Raw genomic sequence first — 13,361 nt, 5'->3', positions numbered from 1 at the left:
ACATCCAATGACATGCTTCTCTAAGGTAGGGAAGTGGAAGAGCCTTAAAGTTATTTATTATTGGTCATTTATTTATAATCATTTCATTTAGTTATTACTCCAACTTTAGGTTTTATTTTGTGTTGTTACTTTTAAATAGTTTCTCTCTTAAAATTATATCATTTTCTCTGACTCTCTTAAAAAGTAATGACAACTTATAGTAGTGACAGAGAAAAATGTTTATGAAACATTTTGTTCTGCTATTAGCCAAAAATGATTTCTGTACTATCTTAATAGCTTTTGTTTATTTGTTGTCTCCAAACTTCATAAGATTAACTGATTATCAATAATGTTAGGCAAATCAATTATGATACTGCTCTGAAATAAAAATTATTGAACAATTAACTAACAGAATATTTAAAAATATACTTCAGTTTTTTCATGTTAGAGTGAAAATGGATCATATCTATCATATGATGGGCATGAATTAATAATTACTCTAAATGAAAGGTATGGCCCAGGCATAGTAAAATTTCCTATAATACAAACAGTCATCTTCATTTCTTGAATTTGTACAAGTTGTTTAAACTGTTCACATATTCCCCTCCAGAACTCATGAAACAATTCTGTTTTGCATTAGGTTAGAAAAGAATCTTTGGTTACATCTCATGATTGTTTGGCATTAACACACTATCCAGATCATGACCCAATGCTCTGATCTTAAACACTTTAGATCAACAGTTTTTCTTGCCACCACAGTTGAGGATAGCTACCGCTTTCACTGACTTTTTAGTCTGAGAACTCCATGAGGTCAATATTGTTTTCCTATTTTTCAAGTAAGGAGACTGGCAGAAAGAAACCTGTTCAAGTGTCACAATCAAAGCAAATCACTTGAAAATTAAACTTTGAACCTAAAGCATCTGAGATACAGAATAAAGCAAAGCACATGTTTTATGCTGTGAAAGCCCTTGCTTCTTTTTAAAACAAAATATTGTAAATAATGATCTACAATATTGTTTACAAGGAATGAATTCAACTTATATTTATAAGTCTACAGATGGCACTACAAATTATAATAAATAAATGAGTATCTAATTATGGATAATTTGGGGATACAAAGCAAATTTTCAGAATATTATGAAATGCTACTTATTTATATTCTGTTCTAATATACATATGACAACCTTTTTTTTTTTTGGTCTGGTCTCAAAAATTCATTTTCATATCACATATTACTTAGGGGGGAAAAAGGGAAAAAATCAAAGCCAGAGTGTAATTTTTATGTTTTCTGAACTAATCTGTTCAGAAGTCTCTCATTTCTGATTTCCCTCATTTAATATTAAATCAAAATGATCTTACTATGAAAGAAGGCAGACTTTAAAATATCTTGAATTTGCAGAACTTGTAATCACCATGAAAATTAAGATTTATTTACTTACAAGTTTGTATATTAATGTTGTTTGGCTTGTCCTCACCCAAATCTCATTTTGAATTGTAGTTCCCATGATCCCCACATGTCATGGGAGGGATCTAGTAGAAGGTAACTGAATCATGGACCAGTTACCCAAATGCTGTTCTTATGATAGTGAGTGAGTTCTCACGAGATCTGATGGTTTTGTAAGGGGCTTCCCCCTTCACTTGGCACTCATTTCTCTTTCCTGCTGCCATGTGAAGAAGGATGTGTTTGCTTCCCTTTCTGCCATGATTGTAAGTTTCCTGAAGCCTCCCAAGTCATGTGAAACTATGAGTCAGTTAAACCCTTTCCTTTAAAAATTACTCAGTCTCGAGTATGTCTTTATTAGCAGCATGAGAACTGACTAATACATACATTAATATGTAAATTTGTCAGATTTCATGACAAAGTTCTGTAATTATAGCAGAAGTTAGACTTTTTTATGGATATTCAAGTGACAATAAAACAGATAAAGGCAATACCTCTTCTTTGTAATGTGATTTATATGTATGCATATATACACACATATACATACATATATTTGTAACATTGTAGTATAGATATTATATTTAACCAAGATACTTAATTTCTACAAATTAACAGTCTCTTAAATGTGTGGTGAACCAATAAATGACAATTCTGTATAACTTAGTAAAAACAATAAGTCTGAAATTATTTATCTTACTTTTTTCATAAATTAATATAACCCATTTTGACGCTGAGAACATCTGGTTTTATGTGCATACATACTGAGACAGTTAACTCATACTCAAAGGGAATACACAAATGTGGAGTGATAATGAATAAAACAAGGGAGTAAAAGCCACCTTGTGATGTTAATACTTGCTGAAGATTAACAATTAATTCCTATTAAAAATCAGTTATTTAAAATGTGCACATCATAAGGAAAATTATTCAATAATATAGATGTTTGTTGAACATAGGAGAAATGGAAAAATCCATTTGTTATCTTTAACATATCAAAAATCAAATATTGTTTGAAATATTTGGTCACCTTTTGTAGGCAGAGTATAAAAACTTATGTCTTGCTATTTTTATTATTTATTTTTTAAATGTGGGTAAAGTAAACCTAATTGTGAACAAAATTATGAAGAAAGCATTTTGTTTATAAGCCATTTTTACATATAATTTCTGATTTTCACTCTAAGTCACTGTGCCCTACAGTATCAAGAACTTATGTACAAGTCAGTATTCTCAGTGTTGTCCTACCAGTAGCCATCATAAGAAGAATGCTGTCTCTCGAGAAATTATTTTTTTGACCCAATTATCTTTCTACACCAAACATTCATGATTTCTGAATACTGTTTTCAAAAAGAAAGAGATTTGATGAATAAATGTATGCTAAAGTGTGAGTGACTCCAGCCTACATATTATGTTTTATAGAAGTTATTTGATAGAAAAATAACAACAGTAACCCAAATAATTGACTCTATATTGGTGAAAATTCAAAACTGCAATAACCTGTTGGAAATGTTTAGGGAGCTAGATCCTTTCCCTAGATTTCTTGAAATCATATCCCATCAGAAAATATGATTTCAATGAGTTAGAGGCAACATGATATTATTAAAGAATGTGTGCTTTGGAATCAGATAGGTTCAGGTTCAGGGCAATTACTACATAAACTGGAAACTTTGGATAGGTTTCATAATCTCTCCAAGTCATAGTTGTCTAATTGGTGAAATGAATTCATAAAACTTGCTTCTATAGCTTTTTATGAAGATTACAAATAATATATGTGGCCAAGGGCACTGTGGGACACACCTATAATCCCAACACTTGTTAGAGGCTAAGGTGGGAGGATTGCTTGAGGTTGGGAGTTCAAGACCAATCTGGGCAACACAGCAAGACCTCAACTTGACAAAAATAATTTTAAAAAATAGTCCCAGTAAGAGTAGTAGTCCCAGCTACTCAGGAGGCTGAAATGAAAGGATTCCTTAAGCCCAGGAGCTCAAGGTTGGAGTGAACCATCATTGCACCATTGCACTTCAGCCTCGGTGATGAGGAGAGATCCTAAATAAATAAATAAATAAATAAATAAAAAATATCTAGCATGCAGATAAAATTACCACACAATACATATTATATATAATGAATTAAAAACCAGTATTTAAATGAAGCCTTTAAATGCATGTTTTCATATTATTCACGGCTCTAGGAGCATGCTTAATTTGACACAAAATAGTCTCACCATATGGTTTACTGTTTTCCGTATTCAAAGTAAAAATGCCAAATGGTGCTGTAAACAGAATTAGCAAAAATTAGGATAAGGAAAAACTAGAAGAAGGAAATTCAGCAATCAGGCACCTTAAAAATTCAAACCACATAATGAAGAATCTAGAATCAAGGTAGAACAGAATTTGATCGAATTTAAATCTTATGTATACTATGCCATCATATGCTCTTCTGTATTGTTATTACTAGCTGTAGTAATCATGAGAATAATGCTTATAGATTTAGAAGGGGAAAGAATAGGATATTTGATAACTAAATTGTTTTGTGAAATTTGATTCAGGTATTTCAGTAATAATGGATATCTACATATTACCCTCTATTTTATGAAGCATTTCCATAAAAAATCATATTTAATCCTCTCTATTGGTTCATGAATTTTTATCAGTTGAGCTGATAAATGTTCATATAGCTGTTGTGTGCAGGATACTTTCTTGACAGTAACTGTTGAACCCAAATCCATTACGCCCACTTTGCAGTTTTTATTAGTCAACACCTAGACTACAAGTCATTATGTCCTCTATCTCTTACACTATTCCCTTTTCTATTGATCATTTTCTGCACTAGGGTTCCTAAAATCTTAATTTCATTGACCTGAATCTGTTCCCCCAATCAGACTCCTCAAACTGTGACCTACATAAATGCCATATCTCCTAGAAGATTTCTATATATCTTTAAGATGCTCCTTCAGCTTATTTGACTTAAGTGAAACTGGTTCTATGCACCATATCCCCTTTTCTCTGGAGTCTTCTCAAATTGCTGATGTTCTCATTCCTTACTAATCTTGGGGATGAGTTGTACAATCTTTGCTCCTCCTCCCATTATTAACGCTTCTGCTGAATCACAATTTCTCTATCTTTTGAATAAAATTAAGTCTTTTTGAGATTTATAGTACTGAGCTATAGTACTCTCTTCGCTTTCAGCATTTACACTGATAAGTGTTACTATCTTCACCAATTTTTATGTGGTTCCCTTTCATTTGTTAGGGATTTCATTGCCTGGCTTACAGCATTCCTCTGAAATTCTCTGTATCTGACATCTAGCTATTTTCCTGGTGACTTAAGTGTCCCCATGAATGGCATGTCTGCTCCAGTGGCCTCCCAGGTCTTCAAATTATGACCTTGGATAATTTTCTCTTCCTCTAATTTAGCTACTCTCACCATCATACTTTGGCTCTTGTCAACACATGCAACAACTATAAAACTGAAATAAAACATAAAATGCTACTTCTTCTCAACTTGCTTATTCACATTTTGTCCTTCACAAAATAGGGACCACCTGTTCTGGTGGTCCCTTCACTTCTTATCCTCCTTAGATTTTAAAGTTCATCATTTCAGCAACCTCTTGCAAAACTTAATCCTTTCTTCTTAATTTTTAATTGAACACATCTGCCCAAACCCTTACTGTGAATGAACTTAACCATCTGTTTCCTCTAAGTTTGCACTGATTATCCTAAGAACCCTGAAAAATATCATATTAGACAATGTATGAATTCTACTGTAAATTCAGAAGTAACAACTTCAAATGGGCCCTCATCATGGCCACATTTCTCTGTTTCTCTTAACTCTCTTTTACATTGTCTACTATTATCTCAAACCTTTTCTACTATTTTTTCAGACATTATAATAACCTTATCTTGCTTACTCTCATGAAGTCATCTTGACTTCTATTTTAAAGAAAAAGATAAAAAGTATCAGAATGGGATGGTGAGAGCTTCCTTGCCCTCTCTGGGCAGGACTCTCCCAGAAGCTTGATGTACTCACCAACCTGGAAGCTCCTCAAATCCCTTAAGGGAGGTTCTTTTTGTTTTATAAGTTGTTATTCTTTCAATGTAAAGATTGAGCAATTTAAGAAACAATAGGAATGGTATATTGAGAAAAAGTTTAAATAATAGAAAAATGTATTATTTATGATCTCCAAAGGTGAGAGGGAACAGAGCCCACAGCAGAGGTGGTAGAAGCTACCTTAGGGAGAAAACGAGACATTAGTTCTCTAATTAATAGTATAAAACTAAAAAGGACATGTAAAGATGTGGGTAGGCTGGAATGTTTTAAGTAAAGAAAATGAGTAAGTTTCAATCTGATACTTTTTATTTTTTCTTTAAAATTCATATATATATATATCCATTATATATATATATATACACACACACGCACACACACAGACACACAAGCATGTTACAACTATACTGACACAACATAATTTTGGTTACTTTTTGGCAACTGCCTTCTTGCCCTTACCACTATGGTTCATTTAGTTCTGGAGTCTGCCATGTGAGCTCACCTAGGATGGGCAACATGTTCAACATATTTTAACACATATTTTACATATTATATATTTTTATTTTATTTCTCACTACATAATAAATTCTACTTGACATCTTGTCTTATGCATTTTAGTGGCTCTTCAAATTCAAATGTGAGAAACTGAAAGCCTTTGCATCTTCTGTTAATCTGCCTGTAATGTTCACTTCTTCTCTTTATCTAGTTCATTCTTGCTTGCCCTACAGGTTTCAGTTTAAACAAAACTGTTCTTTCTCTTTGACTAGGTCAGTTTTTGTGTTATGGGATCTCATTACATCACTTACATCTCTTTGTTCATCTCAGTTACAAATTACGTTTTTATATTTGTTACATTTGTTTGTGTGATTATTGTCTTTATCCCTCATTAAAGAACACATTCCAAGAAACAAGAGACAGTATCTCACTGTGAAATTAACACCTAGAGCAATGTGACGCATACAGTAGGTTCACAATGAACGTTTGTTAAATGCATTTCAATGAGCATGTATTGGACTCTCTGACTTATATACTTTATCATAACATGTTAGGGCAGCACATTCTGTTTTTTCTTTGTGTCCTCTTTTACTCCATACCTTGGACAAGCCTTTTCCATCCTAACTCTATGGATGTCACAAGTATATCCACAAAACATAATTTTGGTCACCCTTCTGTAACTACTTTCTTGTCTTTACCACTATGGTTCAATCTTCCTAGTATTTACATTTGGAGGCTACTATATGAGCTCACCTAAGATGGGGAATATGTAATACACAATATTTTAACAAATAATATCTTAATATACTAGTAAAGTAGTAGTAACATAATGAGAAAGTACTATGGTAACAAGAGAGGGATAAGGAGGTTAGGGTCAGACATAGGGAGGCTTGACAGGAAGAAACAGGAGAGAAGGCAGTGACACCAAGAAATAATAAGAAAGAACAAGTGCCTATCTCATTCTATTATACTGTGGACTAGAATTGTCTATAACACAACCTATTTTTTTTTTCAACAATAAAAACTCTCCCTTTAGACGTAGGTCTATTTCATGACTCTACCCCAGAAGGTGGTGCTCTCACCACTGTTTCCCCTGCATAAACTCCCCTGGAGAAGAGTTCAGCTTGGTTCACCCTGAGCCAGTCACTTTCTAGAAATACCCCATCATTCTTATTAAGGTGTCTACACACTGACAAGTTCCAAATAGCCCCACCACATAAACATGATACCAATTTTACAAAAGAGAAAACCAAACCAAGCATTATTATTTGGTGTGCAATCAAAGTCACAGAGCTTGTAATAGTGAAGGGTTTTCAATTCAGGTCTCCTGGTGAGAAATAGCATGATTTTTAACTCTTTCCTAATGCTGCTTTAGCTGATCATGTCTCAATAATGTATTAAACAAATCACTGAAGTTAAAAAGGAAAAGGAGGCCGGGCGCAGTGATTCAACCTGTAATCCCAGCACTTTGGGAGGCCAAGGCAGGCGGATCACGAGGTCAGGAGTTCAAGACCAACCTGGCCAAGATGGTGAAATCCCACCTCTACTAAAAATACAAAAAATTAGCCGGGCTGGTGGCACGCACCTGTAATCCCAGCTACTCCGGAGGCTGAGACAGAGAATTGATCAAACATGGGGGACAGAAGTTTCAGTGAGCCGAGATCATGCCACTGCACTCCAGCCTGGGTGACAGAGCAAGACTCTGTCTCAAAAATAAATAAATAAATAAATAAATAAATAAATAAATAAATAGGAAAAGGAGACTTAAGTTTATTGAAGCATTTTCTAACAAACTAATGAAATGTGTTCACCCAGGGAAACAGACCAAAGAGACCAAAGGGCAGACCAGCTAATTCTGCAATCCCAGGGAGAACGCTAAAGTTATCTGGAGAGAAGGAACATGATTCCAGTAGGTTTAGTCCTTTGCAGAAAATTGACAGATATTCCTTCACCAAAGATATAATGATAAGTGGCTGGATAGAAGTAGATGGCTAGTTCATAAATAAGAGGGCTAAAAGAAAGTAAGTGATTTTCTTAAATACCTCTTGACAAGCAAATAATGTATTGTGGGGAAGGAAGGACTATACATTTTCCTTAATTAGAAGTGCCAGAAATATGGGAGTAAGTGAGTACGATATTTAATTTTACAAATTATATTAATCTTTGTATTACATGAAGCCATCACTTAATAAACACCTTAGTATACTAAAGAGAAGCCATTTCCTTCAAACACTGGAAAAATGTACTTAGATATAAATATGGCTCACATGCTTTCAAAATTTATGAGACTAAGGCCTTGTATAAGTTTAATAAGAAAAAAATTACTAAATATTGACAAAAAATTGTACAGAGTCAAAGTTTATGGCAATATTTAAATCAATAAAACACCCATGTATAAATGTACCCCATTAAGTAAACTTTACATATTTCATCATTATTTAATCAACTCCGGTTTCCCCAAAGTTGTGAGAATAAACTGAAGACACTCATCTTGATACTTTTTCTTATTTTCCTAAGTTGTGTCTTACATGATGTCTTGAAACACAGTGATGGATGCCTAACAACACACACTCCCTGCCACACACACACACGTGCCTGCATGTGACCAGTAGGATTCCAAGATGAAACAAGTATGAAAAATACTACCTCTGTTATCCTCTTTTTGATATGTACAATAACCGTTACCAATTTAAAAGCTCGGAGAAGTCCTACAGTAGAAGTTCTGTAGTATAACTTTGTTTAGGCTTTGTTTACAAAATTGCTTTGAACACAAACCCTTTGCCATGAATATGCATTTACATTTTGCATACTATTATTGCTTTTGGAAGACCGTTGGTGAAACAAAAATCTATTTGTAAACTCCAGAAGTTTATGCTTCAAGAAATATGGTTAAAAAATTCTTATGAATGTATTTTTTTGGAATTCTAACATTTTATTGAGAGAAAAATTATAATTGATGGATTTTATAGCATAGGCTCCCTGAGAATGTGCAAGTTTTCTTTCTAAAGTAGTTGACCAACTTCTAAAGAAACTATGTTTAGCAATAAGTAAATACACACATATCAATAACTGCACAGAAAAAAATTGCATCAGATCCTAATGGTGACTCAAATTTTTATTTGCTGACTCAATTAGTAATTCCCATAGTTACTTAAGTACAAAGTTTTCTTCTGTCTTTATTTAAAGACATTGTCTCTACTTTTCGTCAATTGCCTATCTGTGTGTGAAATTGGTAATTAAAAGGAGGCCATACAAATAAGCTTCAGTCTATTGACACTCATTTGAATTCACAAATAGAAATTGGTGGAAGAAGAGGTTTAGCATGGATAGAAAATTAATCGTGTCACAATTGAATAAAAATGCTACCAGTTTAGAATTTTCTGGTGGATGAATTTTTTTCTTTTCTCAAATCCCTAAACTAAACCAATAAAAATTTTTATTTCAGGTGTCAGTATACTTAATATTTGACATAATGGATTTTTCTTAATGGGAAGGATATATTACAAGATAAAGACAGAATTCAGAATTCATTGCCTTTGTCTTATTTTCTCCTACAGAGAAATAGCCTCTATCTTATTTAGTAAGTTTCGCAAACACAAAGGTAAAGACAGATTCCAGCAGGATGTTCAGATCCAAAATACCGAGACATACAAATATCACGATGAGGAATCAGGAGTAATGCAAGCGCTTGTCCATCCTACTAAACTCTACATGATAAATTCTTTTGAGAGAAATTTCAAGCCCAGGAGGACTTAGTTTTGAAGTGTGCAATTAAAGATATTTGTAAAGAATATCTCAATTGCAATCAGTTTGCCAATCCTGGAGTGTTTACTTGAGATTTGCCAAAGTATGAGAATAAAATGTTCTGTTTTTAATATATGTGGAAGAAAACAAAATCACCATGAATGAAAAATAGTGGGACATTTATCAGGGAAAAGTGTTCATCATTTCTAAAGTTTCTACACATTTATGTATTCTAGAAGTGTAACTTTAATAAGTGTTTCTGTTTAAATATAGAGCATTTCTATTCAAATTAACATTTCTCAGGATAGGCAAAAGAAATGCAATTTAACAAAATGCCAATGAATCTGAGAAAAGGGTTGTCTAGCATCTGTAATCTTAGTGAAATAAGAGGAAAATAAAAGTATCACACCTAACAAGTTTAACATACAAAAAGTAGATTTGGTGATTTAAAATTCCAAGTAAAAGTGTTGGGAGCCAGATGAGTATGGCAGTTAGGATGCTCCAACTACAAGTGATAGAAAATCACAGTTTCAATACCCTTAATTGGGTTTTATTTAAAAATTTACTAATTCACTAATTAAGAAACCAGAAAATAACAGGAAAGGACAAATTCAGGATTGGTTATTCCAGTGACGTGAAAAGAAAATGAACAATTTAGTTTATTCCCGTGTCTCTGCTCTACCGCCAATCCCCACACTCACTGACTTTGCTCTTTGACTTACCCAGTGTTCCAGACATAACACTCAGACATGGCAATGATGACCACCAGCAAAGGAGATTAACTCTTTTTGTATTTTGATTTTAAAAAGTGAAGAAAATTTTCCAAGTGTTCCCCCAATATATTTTTCTTCTCATACAATTGTCCAGAACTACAAACTATTTCCATATTTTAAGATTATTGGGTGGTACAATGGAACCTCCATCTGCTAGCTGAGACAAATAAGGATTCACTTTCTTTTATCAGGGATGGACCGAATTCTTTGAGTGCAAAGGAGAGAAACCTGAATAAAGTCGAGACATTTTGGGATGAGGTCAGGTGGTGGAGAGCAGCGCGGTAGAGAGTGGATTTTCATAGGCCACCTGAAGTGTATATTATGATACAACCTGCTGTTTTTAAACAATATAAATAATTTTCTTAGAACATTTGCATTATAACTACAAACATAATCATCTAGATGAAATAAATATGGTGATCTTTAACTGCTTTTATTATTTTATTAGGAAAGCACTTAATGGTTTCCTACTAGTTGCCAGAGGGTCTGCTAGAAACTAGGAATAAAATGTTATTTTTATTCTGAGTAGTGTAGATGTTAAAGGTATATTAAAAAATCACTTTGCATGCTTGTTTCAGCAGTACATATACTAAAATTGTAATGATACAGAGACAATTAGCATGGCCCCTGTGCAAGGATGACACAAAAAAGAAAAAAGAAAAAAAAAAACACTGCTATGTAGACTCTAAATTATTTGCTTATACTTAGTAGTCTATTAAAAATTATTTTAAAAGTTACCTCATAAAGAGAGTATTGCTTTTCATTGACCTGATATAGAGGAACAATTAATGCAGAGGATTCCTATAAGGAGGACACAATGTCTAATGTAGGGAGTAATGTCACCAAATTGAACTCTTCAATATCTAAAACAGGAAGTATCACAGTTATGTTTTTATAAAATATGTTTCAACTTGGCCAGTGGCAAAACAGCAAATGACAATTCTATTTTCCTCCTTCTCTCTCTCTCTGTCTCTCTCATGCACACACACACACACACATACGCACACCTGAAAAGGGCAAAACAATGTGGCCAGGCAGGCACCATACCTATCAAATAGCCTGTTTCCAAAGTCAATAGTGGGTTGTAAATAGATTCTAATAAGACAAGGAAATATTGAGATAAAGTTAAGCAAAGTAAATGTCTTTACTAAAGGACTTCTTAGAGCTTTTACTATGTTAATATGCAGTTATCTAAACAGCTAATATTTATTGAGAATTTACTGAATGCTACATACTGGCTGGCATACAGTGCTTTAAATATTTTTTCTGATCAACACGATAATTCTATGAGGTAAGCACTAGTTGTATTTTTATTTTAAGATAAGAAACTGGAACCCAGCTAAAGGCTGAGTTGGGGAATAGGGCAGCAGTAAGAAGGTGGCTATCTTCTGTAGTTCATTCAAGAGCTTACTTAGACTTCAAAATTCCTTACATAGCTGAATGGAGGGCTTTCTAGAAATAAGATTATGATTTCTCTCATAAAGTAATTCTGGGTCTGTTCTTCCATATACAACATGAACACAATAATTGTAACCCAGAACACTGTTAAGCAGATGAGTCCATTACAAGAAACGTGAAAAATCTCAGTGAAGTATCTATACAATATCTATATAACATGAGTCTATTGAGTCAAATTATATAATCCTAACTTATTAAATACTTGATGTCTTATATTGGATATTTGGATATAAGCCCATTAATTGATAGGTTTCTGTAAAAGTGATTTTGAGTTTTGGTGTAGTGGATGTATTTTTAAGGGTTGAGTTTCTTATTTTTAGCATAAACATATACTATATATGTTAATATCAGCTCAGACAGGCCAAGCAAAAATAATTTGTACATGAAAATAATGTATTGCAAGATTATTAAAATAAGCATAAACAAACCAGAATACAGTTTGGCCTGTTTGAAGTTTGTAGTAACAATGCATGTATTATAATTTTACAATAATTACCTTAAGGAAATTGTATAGACATGCCACTTAAGATATTATACCCTGAATTCCAAATGTAGTATTATTACTATTAAGATGTAGAAAAAAAGATTAAACTTATACACAGAGGGCCCTATATATTTTATAATTAGTGTTTGCTTTTATAAGGAATAGTGGGAAAAAGCAAAAAAATGATAAAAACATAAACACATAATTGTATATAGAAAAGGAAAAGTGAGGTAAAAAGAATACTCAAGACTTTAATATCTCTACCAACTTTGTTAAAGTATCTAGTATAGAATTAAAGGGATATATAATTGAATTAGATGTTTTGCAATTGATCATATTAATATTCAATACACTAACATTTGTAGTATTGAAGTATAGAGAAATAAAATTGACAGTCTTTATATGATTTAGACCCACTAAAGTGTCAAATAATAAGCATGTATTTAAAACAGATTTTGTATTAGTTTTAATCTTGAAAGTAGCTATGAACTGTGCCTTGGAGCATTTAACAATATTTAATCTGTGAAAACATGGCGAATGGTAAATCCTTACACAGCTTGGAAGGAAACATATGCTCTACAAGAGATAAGTGTAAATATGTATATTCTGAGTAGTTTTTCATTTTTAATCTCAAGTTCTTTGGGGTAAATTCTATTTTTGAATTTTAAGCATTTTGTTCAGCTTATTGCAGTAAATTATCATGCTTCCACAATTATTACTTCTTTTATAAGCATTTTTGCGATGAAAAGAATGCCAATTCTTATCACATTAAATTGCCTTATGAAGAATTATCAACTTTTGTTGCTTCACTGCTTCCTTTCACATCAGTGTTTTTTTTTTGAAGAGAACTATTTGCTCCATATCAGCCTGGTTTATACTAAGCTATTATCCATTAATGTTTGCTATATACGTTGAAATATGGTATCTTCTTCAATGCATGAAAT

General features: G+C 32.8%; 1 non-coding gene across 1 annotated transcript; it reads left to right on the top strand.

The window, feature by feature from the left end:
* Nucleotides 1-11,040: 11,040 nt before the first annotated feature.
* Nucleotides 11,041-11,148, top strand: LOC116268997. The gene has a single exon (XR_004176323.1). It is a non-coding gene; the product is annotated as a U6 spliceosomal RNA (small nuclear RNA).
* The last annotated feature ends 2,213 nt before the right edge of the window (nucleotides 11,149-13,361 follow it).

Source organism: Papio anubis, chromosome 9, assembly GCF_008728515.1.
Source record: "Papio anubis isolate 15944 chromosome 9, Panubis1.0, whole genome shotgun sequence".
NCBI classification, from domain to species: Eukaryota; Metazoa; Chordata; class Mammalia; order Primates; family Cercopithecidae; genus Papio; species Papio anubis.
Note: the sequence above shows the minus strand (reverse complement) of the source record. Positions and strands in the feature narration are given on the sequence as shown.